Consider the following 13,027-nt stretch of genomic DNA (forward strand, 5'->3'; position numbering starts at 1 on the left):
CCACCGCTACATTTAATTGAAAATTTTACCACCTTTTGATTTATAAAAATATAATAATAAAAAAAAAGTTTTAATAATTAAAATTTAAAAAAAAAAAAAAAAAATAAAAAAAAAAAAACAAAAAGAAGAAAAAGTACTAATGTGTTATCTCTAAATATAAATGTTCTTCATTACTCTAATCACTGAAATCTATGGAGCGGATTTTATCGTGATTGGTCATGCTTCACTGTACACAGCTACATATCTACGTATATATATATATATGTTCATATATTATTGCCTTGAGTTTATCATATTAGTTTTTTTTTTTAAATAAGATTTGATATTATAGCACAATAAGAAGAAGAAGAAGAAAGAATAATAATCTTATAACTACATCAATATTAAGAATGTTAAGCTCATTAAGAAAACGCATAAATTCTTCAAGATAATGATCGCAAGAAATATTAAAAATATACCGTGAATTTTCATTTAAATAAATTATTAATAACACAATCAGAAAACAAAAAAAAAAAAAAAAAATTAAAAAAGCACAAGGTTAAATAAAATGAAAATTTCTTCTTTTTACCGCAAAAATATAAAATAAAATAAATAAAATAATTGAGAAACAAAAAAATAAAAAAAAATAATGATAGATATTTAATAATAAAATATATGCGAACTTATGTACAGATAGATATGCATATGAATAAAATGAGAAAAAAATTAATATTGCAATCTCCAAAGTAAAAAGCGAATTTTTTTTAATTTAAATATTTTTTTTTTTTTTTTTTTTTTATTTTTTTTTTTTTTTTTGTGTTGTACTTGGTGTAATAAAAGTCTTCAAAAATAAAGAAGTTTGCTTTACTGTTCATCTATCAAACTACTACTACTACTACTACGTGCTCCATCTATTTCTTTTATTACATGAAACTGCTCATATCGGTGCGATCTTAAGCGAAAGGTAAGAAAAATAGCGTATAGTTTCATATAAAATTTGTCTTTCGTCTGTAGTATCCAAAGGTATTCACGGGAGACAATAGCTAAGACCTAAACTTTTAACCAACGTAAGACTTCCACTTAATGCCATGTCCGCCATATGTTATTGGAATGCTCATGATTACTTATATTGAGATGGGAAGCTAAAAGATGGGATAAAAATTTTTGGTTTATGGGGAGGTAACGGATTTGAAAGAGAGCATGATCTCTCACGTCCATATGGCCCGAAAAAATGTTCTTAAGATATATGGCAAGAATGCTTGCGACGGTTCGTGCTAAGGAAGAACATGTTGAATATCTCTTTTTCTTATTCTCAAAAAATTTTTTGTTACAAGAAAGTAGATAGAGGAAACAGTGGAGGTTGGAAGGGCAGTTTTGTGATTCTGGAATCGTAGACTAATAGAAAAAATTGACTGTGATAAGAAAGCGTGTAAAAAATTTTAAACACGAAATAGAGTTTTTGAAGTCGGCAAGCAGCATAGCTCAAACAATTTTCATTTTTTTCATTCGAATCTTTTACTGCACCTTCGAAACAATAATCACTTAGGATTTTTTCGATAAGTTAATTTAAATATTTTTTATTAAAAAAAAAACCTTTTTTTTTTTTTTTTTTTTTTTTTGGTCGAAAATTGCACTTTTTCACATTCATCGTGTATAAGAAGATGAATATTTTCAAAAAAACCTACGTGTTTCACTAAATCGAACAATGTGGGTTAAATGATTTTTTCGTTTCTTTTTCTTAAATCAAACTTTGACCAGTTATGCTGTTTTCCATAGAGTCGCTTGGGCGAAAGATATCTCCAGAGAATAGTAGGGTGGTTAGTGTTTTCTAACCTTTTTTAAAAATATATATATATGTATATTTTTTTTCTAATACTTTAATCTATGCTTAATAAATTCTTTAAATGTATTTGTAATCATACTTTTCCTGCCCAAGAAACTCTTGTTGTTTTTTGTTTAAGTTGTCACACATGACTCATTGGTTTAGTGAACTAAAAAGAGGCGAATTGTTGATCAGCTTAAGATTCGACTCAGAGTAACCATGTCTGTCGGTCTGATAGTTGAAGCCAACAGATCAACTAGGAGATGTTGTTTGGAATTCATAATGGGTGGTAGCTATCGAAGGTACATGTTAAGGTGAAGACACTTTTCTACTTGTTGAAAAAATTGACCAAAAAAAAAAAGACCCATTAGGTTTGTTTGTTATTCTGTTTGTAATGTGTAAAGATGTGCCTCAGAGATACGATAAAGCATATATATTATTCTTGATCGGCGAATTTGTCCGTTCGTCTGTCTGTTTGCCGTTCGTTGTTGTTCGAACGAAAATTCAAATAGAAAGAGTAAAAAAGACATGGCCTGGTGGCCACAGATTCGTCAATCAATTCTGGACAAACCTTTTAGTTTTTAAATGGAAGTAAAAATTGATGTAGAGAGCTAATGTTTAGTTCATATCTACTATACATCCTTGAAGATGATTACAGTCAAGTCAAGTCTACACCACGTCCTCAGTGGGCGAGAACAGAGATTTGTAATTGCGAGCACGTATCTATGCAAATCTTAATAAAGTTCATGTACATCTTGAATAGGAGAGAAGGGCTAGTTCTCCTGCAAATGTGCTTCACAATAAGCAAACTCAGTTAATACTTGTGGTCTATAAGAGCTAATGATTTGAAATTTAATACTAAACTTTCCTTCACACTTAATAGAATATTCGTATGACTCGTTCTAGGTTCTGCTTGGAGATAGGGCATATCAAAAATTCTCTGTCTGGCGAATAAAATTTTCTTACTTACCTCGTAAATTGGAAAAGATGTATTTAAAATGTTACGGAATAATGCTGAATGAGTATAATTTATATAAATATATTGGGGTGGTTGGAAAATTCTCTCTTTACTTTCAGTTGCTTTAAGTAAAAGGTTCAGTGTTCAGACACTGAAATCTCTGGAACGAAGCTTGGCCTACTATCTTTGGCAAGTTTAGAATCTTTCTCGTTCACGCTCTTTTCTTAACGTCTCGGATAAGCTTTTACAAGCAACCGATGTCTTGCTTTCTTTCTGGCATTTAGACCAAATGCAATGGACTTTATCCGCTACACCAGATCTCGACTTCGCAACTTTACAACTAATTGATCCCATAAAAGGTACGCTAAGTAATCAGACCTCACATGACGTATTCTACTGCTTTGCCTTAATCTGACAAGTAATCATACCTACAAATAGTAAAATACGATAGAATATTCCACTCAACTTAGTATGTTGACTATAGTAGCTGGAGAGCATAGCTATAGAGCATAAAATGGTATAAAAGTGTCACAAAAGTTATAAAGAAAATATTATTACATCTCTTGTTAGCATTTTATGTCGACTAAATTTTTATATCCTTATGGACCGATATACGATTGGATCTCAATTTTTTATCCCTTGCATTGCTAATAATAAACATGACGAGGAGTAATTAAATTTTCGATGTAGAACAGTCTGTCATCATCAACTGTATCCCTGACCAAGACATAAGAGTGGTGTTAAAAAGTATTCTACGCTTAGAGAATACGCATTGAATATTCTTAAGTAGGGTAAATAGAGGAATTGTGGTATCTGTTGATGGGCCTAAGAGCTCGTTTGCAGTTATCATTAAAAAGGAAAGAAAAACCAGAAAGAAAGGAACTGATAATCAATCAATAAGCGAAACGATATAGTATGCATCGCGTTAGATAAATCTGTGGTTGTGCATGTACTTGTATTCATTCACAAACGATGGCTGATAGTAGTTATAGCATTTTATTAAACATCTTTTCGTCTCAACATTACCTTGAGAAGGGTATTCGTGCAATTTGGACCTCCTTATTGAATGAGATTTTATATCCAAAGCTACTTATGGTGCAAGTGTGTGTTAAGTGTATGCGAATGTATGAAACAGACGGAAAGACTTGGTAACGAAAGATTCAGAATCACTTTCTAAATCCATTAAAGTTTGTCTGTCTGTCCACCCAATCGTCCGTCCGTCCGTCCGTCCGTCTGTCCGTCCGTCTTACTTCTTCTACAGCTCGCAATTTTTAAGATATTTCGATGAAATTTGATACACTGGCGTCTGGTTCTAAGCGGCCATCCCAAATAAAGGTTTATTTCGAAAAACTATTATCTGAACAACGATAAGATAATGCAAGGTGGTGATTAGGGTGATGATTATTATAGTGTTTTTATTTGTTTTATTGAAAATTAATTGAAAATTATAAATTTTGTGCAGCACATCGCCTAACAATAAATTTGCTTTTAGGTTTAATTTTTCGCCTAACCTTTAAAATTCTTAAATAATCTCTATAAAGTCTTTTTTTAAAGTAACGAATGAAAACATTCTTCAAGTACGTGACGTTTGAAGGGCTCTTTAGATGGCATTTTATTTATTCTAAAGCGTTTTCGAGTCTTTCTATTTTCTCACTTTTTATTTTTTCACCCGAAGATGTGAGCATTCCTTTCTTATTATTTTCTTTGTTATGTTTAAAAATTCGAATAATTTGTTCCTAATGGACACAGAGTATAACGAATAAATAAATATAAAAGACTTGTTAAATTTTCACAATATTTTCGAGATTTTTTTGCTCTCTCTCTCTCTCTCTCTCTCTCTCTCTCTCTCTCTCTCTCTCTCTTTCTTAACAATGATAGACGAGTTTATGGATGAGTCAAGTGGGCAAATATGTTTGAAAAAAATAAAATTTAAAAAAATTTGTATTACAAGGGAATGACAGAAAGACATTTTATTCCTAATCTAAGTTATATCGCTAGTTGATGGGAAGTGTCGAATTTTTCGAACGTAATATTACTTGCATATCGAGAAGGCAACCGGTCTTTTAATGGTGTCGCTGAAGGTATCTGATTGGACGGACAATAAATCATTGATTGAAATCAATGTTAATCCGAGGGAATAATGTCCAGCAGTAATGCTGAAAGCTTACCCGTGACATACGTGACGTTTTCTATTTCAGTTGCAGCTGCTGTTGCGTAAGGTCGCTTAGCGATGGTTTCCTTTGCTTGGTTCGAGGAACTGATCATTCCAAAAGGGGGCGCTTTAAATATTTGATCTTAACCTTGAAATAAGTTATTTATATGAATTGGATTTTTTTTTTTTTTTTTGCGCTACGAATATTGCATCGTACCCATCCCTTATCGTCCGTTACGATTCAATAGCACTTTTCTTTGAATTGTAAACAGGGAAAGTCATGTTTGCTACGTTTGGATTGTTTTTTTTTTTTTTTTTCAACCATAGCTCCAGAAAACTTCCGCTCTTGCTTGTACAACTTAAAAGTAGTAAATAATAAGTTGCTATTGACACGCTACAGTTTTCAGTGCGCAATTGCTTATAGTAATAGAGAAATGCATTTTTCCAATAAGGAATAAATTCTACATGTCATGATTGATCTCAAGTTTGCGCCAGTCCAGCGGAACAGCAAAATTATTAAATTGTCTCAGCATTTCATTTCGCTTTTCAACTTTGTTTTCAATAGTCACTCCAACAGCAACTGATTGATGAAAGAAACTCTTAGTATGAGTTTTATTTTGGTAACAAATAATTAATGTTATGTATACGTCATGTTAAACAATTAAAATTAAGCTTGCGACTTTTAACTTGTTTAATTTACCGTTAACGGTGACCAATTTCGCTTACATTTAATATACGGTTTACCTTAGATTTGTCAAAGATGTGTAACACACAGGAATATGTATTGGAGGCCTTATAGCTTATAAATTGTAGGTATCGTTTTAATTGATCTAATTAGCGGAACCTATACCTATGCGATTTTCGGCCAAGTGATATCACTGCTATGACTCAACATTCAAACTTAGAAAGATAAATTTAGCGTAAGTTTAGTTTTTTCGCTATCAAGCAGATGAAGTTCCCAGATCATGTATTAATCAATGCATTAATCAAATCATAAATATTTCAAAGTTTCGAAATATTCAGATTTTTTTTTTTTTTAATTATTCTCTCGAAACTTGAAATGTTTCTACCTAAAGCTTTTAGTTGAGTTTCAACAGTTGTTTCTTTGAAGAGGATCAAGTTTTCGCCCTTCCGTGTCAAGAAAATAACCGGAATAATCCGGAATAATGTCAAAATACTTTCAAATTGTCTCAATCATCTAAAACCTGATACGGAAATGTGATCTAAATTATTCTTCTGGAAAAATATTTTTTTACTCATCGATACCTACTTTGTCACCTTCGAAGTAATCCTCCTTAGATGTAATATGCCACTTGTGCTACCACCTTTTCCAAGTCTCGAAATACTTCTGCTATGCGTTGGCCTTGAGCTCTTCCAGCGATCGCTTTAATTGTGGCAAAGCATTGTCCTCTTATGTGCCTCTTCAATCTTGGAAATCTTGAAAGTCCGGTGAATACGGTGGCCTAAGTTTACGGTGTATTTGATATACGATACGTAAGATCCGGTGCAGTTTACGTTGGCCGCAGTTACAGTGAGTGCTTAGTGGGTGAGAGTGTAACACTTATTGGTTAAGCATACAATCACTAGCGTGCGGCTCTACATCCCTCCCTGCTTCTCTTTCCTCACTTCCTTTTGACCGTCATCATGTTACACATGTAGAGGACATCCCGTGAATGATTGTCATATTGAAAAATGAATCAATTCTCGCTCTCTACCTTACAAACATATATGACGCATACAAGTTAGTGAGTGATATTAACAAAATTAAAGGGAATCGAATATAACCTGAGCTATGTTTGAAGAAGATGATCTTTATCTTAACAAAAATTTTTATATTAAGTTTCATATCAATCGCTATAGTGCACGCATGTAGACTATAGTCCATTGACTGTTCCTTGGGCGGTTGGTGTGTGTTACACACTCATATTCAAGCTTTACATGGAACGATAAACTAAGCATAAAGATCGAGTTGAGGTTTTCAGCGTTTTAAGTTTCACCTTTGCAAGCATTCCAAGAAGAAGTGCAGATGAAACGGCCAATAGATGCATACACGTAAATACTGCACATAATTGCAGTATACAAAAATAGGTGTAGAAGGTCCAAATTACTATTATTGGTCCATTTGCATCACTATATATTAAAATTTCGACTTTTCTGGTCTCCAAATAATCGATTTTCTTCAAAATCCTTATTAGATTAGGACTCTAAAAATAGGCCGTGATGGTCCAAATTTGGTACAGTTAATTTTGCATATGTTAAATAACTATTATGATATAATTTTCATTATGAAGCATCGATAGTTATACCTTTCAGTTTTCGTTATATGAGATGGGGTTCAAAAGTTTCCCCCAGCCAGTCCAAAGTTTTCATATGAGTTTAGAATAGTTACATGGACGGACATCAAACAGAAAGACGGACAGACAGGCTTAGATCAATGCAGATTATGGTTCTGAATCGATTGGTAAGTCGGTCTACTTTAAGCTCTTCTCCGTGCTACATACGTCTGCGCATGTATCCTGTGCCACAAGTGATGTAATGTATAAAAATGAACAGATATCAGGCAAGGATACGAAAAGAATTGATCAGCAAAATAAAGGTTGAATCAATTATAAGTCCTTCGGTAGCACAAAGGAATTCGGTCAAAAAAAATTCTGTCTTAAAGATAAGACAAAATTTTCTAAAAAAATCGCTTATTTCCCAATATATTACTACCTTCCGCCAATTAAAAATATCATCGACGGCTTTTTGAAACACCTGTTATCACGTATTCGGTTTGCTGTTATTACTAAATATATGATTGCTAAGCAACTAATAAAAAAATGATTTGGCTATAATTTTACATTTTCTGAAAGCATATACTTGCAGGAAGAAAAGACACAAGTTTTTAATTAAATTGAGCCGAAGCCTGTTATTCTTAAAAATTGCAATTAGGATAGGATAGAACTTCAGAGAAGGATAAAACTCAAATCAAAGCAATCTAAGTAAAGCGAAAGCGATATCAACGAAAGTGTGTAAATAAAACAAGTAAAAATGCTATAGTCGGGCAAGGCCGACTATTAGATATCCTAGATCAATTCGCTTAAGAAATAATATATCAAAAATTAGATATCATTTTTATGCATAATTTTGACAGAAGCCCTCACATTGGTCTCAATTTAGCAAATTTAATTTGATTTCTCAAAGATTTGATTATTTGGTTGCCATAGAAGGATTTGTTTTCGCTGGAGCCTCTATACGTGGTGCGTGTGATTCACATTCCTAATGGTTGATTTAGGAAGGAAAAGTTCTCTTTGTAAAATGTTAAAAATTAAAATTTTTCAGCATATTATGCCTTATTTTTCATTAAAACACTTGGAGCATGGGTTGTGGTTCAAAAAATATACCTACGTAATCGAAATTCGGTAAGATTAGGTTTTATGTCAAATTTATGTTCGAAACGAGTTTTCATTAAGAAGCAATGAAAATTAAGTCATTTCACAATATAATGATTCAGTTTCCATAGAAATGGTTATATGATAAGGGGTTCGAAAAAATGGCCTCATCAGATCCAAAGTTTTCACATCATTTTCGAATGCCGAAATATTATTACCAAATGCTGCAAGATATTTTGCAATAAAACGACTTATCAAAATAAGGCGTTATAGTGAGGAGTGGGAAAAGATGTGATCCAATGAAAACCGTTTTCAATAGCATACGTTTTTAGATCAAAACGTGCCGGTCTATCAAATTTCATCAAAATATTTCAAAAATTGCACGCTATAAGATGAATACAAGAAAACAAGACGGATAGACAGACAGACAAGCTTAGGTGTAATAAAAGCTAGTCCTTACCTATACCTTTAGAGTATAAAATCATTTCGTGAATAAAAATTCTTCCATTTAATACTAATTTCAAATGTAAATCATATTTTCGGTCATGAAAGAAGAATCAAAAAATATGTCCGGTTTTCGGTAGTCACGAAATAGGTTTGTTGTAAAAACAATAACAAATATATTAGATGTGCAAATAAATTCGTTCAATTGGTTGCCTCATAAAACGCCCATCACGCCCATGATGATAAAATTTTAGATACGATCAGCTTAGATATTGATGTCATTCATGGCATTGCACTTTTTTTGTGTCTTTAACTGAATTCATTTAGAAAGCTACGATAATGATTAAGTTGGCTTGCAATGAAAACGCGACAAGTTAGGAGGAAACAGTTAGAAAGTGGTTTGCGAGATTTCGGGCAAAAAATTGTAGTCGTGAAAACGATGACATTCGCATATGTTTATCGTTCGCCCGCAAAAACAATCCGGGAAACAATTTTCAACTTAGATTAAGAAATTTTAGCGCATACCGCACACTCTCGTAGATCACGAGCTTTCCGATTACCACTTATTCGGATCAATGCAGTCACACTTACTAGGTCAGCGGTTCACAGAGGAGTTTTGAAGAATGTGCGAATATGTGTCGTTATAAAGCTTTATAAGAATAATATTTTAAATAAAGTTGAATTTTAATTTAAAAAAATCTAAGCAATTTCAGTTACACACCTACCATATATATAATGTACATACATGAATACGTAAATACATGCATACATACATGAATGCATGCATGTATTTATGCATGCACGCAAAGACAACATATATGTACTTATATAAATTTATTTATATAGATTTTAAGTTAAAATGTATTTTCCGGTTCCGTATTAACGATACGAATCGAAATCTTGAGATAGTAAGAAATTCATTTGTCTAAATGATCATATATATTTATGGGTCCATTAAGATTGTAAATTTTCTTACTTCTGCTTCGTAATAAGATTTATATGAAATTTAATTTAATTCTTGTAACGCTTTTGCAATAAATGTTTTTCGTTTTAAGCAAGGAACCTAATACAAAAAATAATATCCTCTCGTATCGTAATGAGTTTCCTCTTTTTAAAATATTTGAAGTGAATTGTATTTAGTGCGTGTATGTGTGTACGTTCAAACTTTCTAAACGATATTTATTGTTATTGTTTTATTACATCGAATTTACATAAGCTGATGCAATTTTCTTGTAACATTTTCCATTTTTCATTGTATTTTCAGGTCTCGACGTTAAGTATATAGTGAACGTACAAAAAAAAAAAAAAAAAAAAAAAAACAACTCAAAAGAAATGCAATAAAATGTAATAGAAAAAATTTTAATTTAAATATATATTGTAAGCGAAAAGTTTTTCATTTCCGGTTTGATGGAGAAATTCATGAACATGCATTTTAGCGAAGAATGAGTCAAACAAGATATAAAAGCAAAAAAAATAAAAAATAAATAAATTTCAAAATACAATTATAAACAAATACTCACAGTTAATAAATACATTGCAATTGTGTTTAATAAATGTGAGGAGTGAAAAAAATACGGAAAAAAATTTAAGGTGAGTAAAATGAATTTAACTTAAGGTCTTTTGAGTGAGAGAAATGAAATAATATTGAAAGCACTCATGTGATAGAAATGCGATATTTTTTTATGATAGGATAAGCAAGAGTTGGAAGAGAGACAGTGTAGAGAGAGAGAGAGAGAGAGAGAGAGAGAGAGAGAGAGAAAGTAAAAATAATAGGGTTATAATTGTAAATATAAGTAAGATAATTTCTTATGATTGTTATTAAAAGTTTTTTTTTTTTTTCTTTTCATAAAAAAAAATTCAAGGAATTATTATTAAAAATTTGGTTGAAAGCAAAAGGAAAGAGCGATAGAGAGAAAGAGAGAGAGAGAGAGAGAGAGAGAGAGAGAGAGAGAGAGAAAGAGAAGGAGAGAGGAAAAGTGAGAGAGAGACAGAGAGTTAGAGTGGGAGAAAAGAGAAGTAAGGGGACAACATATGCTAAAGAAAAAGAAGAAAAAAGAGTGCCTTAGTGTTTACTAATTCGTCTTTAAAAGCTTAATTGCATAACATGACGCGAAGAGAGATGTACTATTTTCTCATTTTTGTAATTTAACAGTCTGCATAATTTACTTCTGAGCGAGAAACATGTGCGAAAAAAAAAAAACAAAAAACAAACAAAAAAAAAAAAGAACAACAAAAAAAAAGAAAGAAAACAGTTAAATATATATATGATATGTTTTTGTAGTGAATAAGAAACGTGAGAAAAGAATGAAAGGAAATAGTTTACAGGTACGAAGAAACCACAACGGGCGACCAGTTCACTACTATTTATTGTCTAACAATGCATAGTTTCACTTAAGTCAGGAAATTAACAAAAAAAAAAAAAAAAAAAAAAAAAAGAAGAAAAACGAACAATACGAAAAATTAATCTTAAGATAAAATGAAAAGAAAAATTAATTTTAATTTTGAGAGATAGCAAAAAAAAAAATAAAAAACAAAACATTAATAAATTAAAAAAAAAAAAAAATATTACTCCAAAAGTGTTTTACCCTAATTAAAAAAGAATTTATGTAATTTTAATAAAAAATAAAAACGACGAGTTAAAAAAAGTCAATATCGATGTTTTGCTGAAAACATGAAATTACACTAACACAAGGATAGCTTTCTGGGCTTCATCATCGCGCAACATCTTTTATAATACAGGTAAGTCAATATTTTTTGTACGTCTCTTAGACTTTTTTTTTTGTTTTTTGTTGTAATTACGAACATAACACAATTACTTATGATTCATTATTTATTTAATTTTGCAAACAAAAGTCCGAACAGCACAGAAATTAAATGTCCCGAGTTGTGCTGTTATGGATTTTGGATTATAATGTTTTTTTTATTTTTTTTTTATTTTTTTATTTATGCATATCTGTAGGATATATTTGCATTAAAGGCTTTGATTTCATCTCCAAGTTAGTTGGTGCTTAGTCGTGTTTGCTTTTAAGAAAACCATGTTTCCGATGAATTTTTTTTTTTGTTTTTTTTTTTTTTTAAATATGAAATCAAATCAAAGCTACTTTTAGTTTATGTAAATCACTGGAATATAGTGTTTCATGGGTGTCGATTAAGTAAATGACAATTCCGTTGTCTCTTTGTATAGGTGAGCTTGTTTTGTTTGTTGTATTATCTCTGCTTTGAAATGCGCAAAATTATTGTTTTCGTGGTTATGGTTATTGTATAATTCTTTTCTTATCTCATCAGCGTTTGCCTTAAAGGTGTTGGGGTTTTTTTTTTTTTTTCATCTCTCGTCTCTATTTTTCCTAAGTACGCTTCTCAAACATACAAATTCAAAGTAGCATTGCCAGATTTGAGTTTCTCTTACACTTAGCTGCCGTGATAGTGTAACATGTGCGTTTTTATTCTCACCACAAAGATTTATCTAACGATTGCAATACATCGAAATATATATACATATATACGTCTATATTGTTTAGTTGCATCTGTCTATCTGTATGTTTACTATGACCTAAAATCTTGATCGTGAAAAGAAGAAAACATTATACCATAATTATTTTTTTTTTTTTAGTTATCTCAACAGTTCGTCATTGGTAATATTCGGCTTTCCACAAAATAATAGATTCACAAAATGTGGGGCGCTTAGTTACATTCAAAGCTACATTCTGAATGTTTTCTAGTGATCAGCCAAAATTACAAAAAAAAAAAAAAAATGATTAAAGCACTATATATAAATATGATCGCTGGCCGAATTTGTGCTATCAAATCGCGCAAAATACTTTTTGGTATACGATACAGGACCGATATGTCGACGAACTTTTCTTCGGTATTTACAAAATCCCGGTTTCATATATGATTTTTTATCACGTATAGTCCCTGCGGTGATGTTATTTATCGACGAGAATTTAAAAAATTTTAATAGAAATTCACAAAGAATAATTTTTGATGCTATAAGGAAATAGATATTAGGATTTACCTATGTCCGTCTGCGTGAATTTAGTTATTAGAAGTTTTATTTTCGCCAAAAATTGAAATTTGGAACATAGTTCAATCCAAATGTAGCAGGATATAGATCCAAAATTGCCTAATCTACAACAGATATCTATCTAAAACTCTTACAAATATATATAGGGACCATCGGGAAATTAAATGCAAAGATTAGTTCCCTTTGGATAGTGTGTTTTGTAATTTGTTTAATATATATACCATTGAAATATTTAAGAATATTTGAATCACAAGCAGTGCAAGTGACAGGACTTGAG

At 31.2% G+C, this 13,027-nt stretch overlaps 1 protein-coding gene and 1 long non-coding RNA gene across 5 annotated transcripts in view; both read left to right on the forward strand.

The window, feature by feature from the left end:
- Window positions 1-761: 761 nt before the first annotated feature.
- Window positions 762-10,045, forward strand: LOC119644696. Its single transcript, XR_005248559.1, has 2 exons — window positions 762-943; window positions 9,991-10,045. It is a non-coding gene; the product is annotated as an uncharacterized LOC119644696 (long non-coding RNA).
- A 1,264-nt stretch (window positions 10,046-11,309) lies between these two features.
- Window positions 11,310-13,027, forward strand: part of LOC119644694 (cAMP-specific 3',5'-cyclic phosphodiesterase) — a 390,657-nt gene continuing 388,939 nt past the window's right edge. For all 4 annotated transcript variants that reach the window (XM_038044384.1, XM_038044386.1, XM_038044387.1 and 1 more), the window contains exon 1: window positions 11,310-11,465. The gene's annotated coding sequence lies outside the window, so the exon portion shown is untranslated. The remainder of the gene's footprint in view (window positions 11,466-13,027) is intronic.

This window comes from Glossina fuscipes, unplaced genomic scaffold, assembly GCF_014805625.2.
Source record: "Glossina fuscipes isolate IAEA_lab_2018 unplaced genomic scaffold, Yale_Gfus_2 0, whole genome shotgun sequence".
In the NCBI taxonomy this organism is placed as follows: domain Eukaryota; kingdom Metazoa; phylum Arthropoda; class Insecta; order Diptera; family Glossinidae; genus Glossina; species Glossina fuscipes.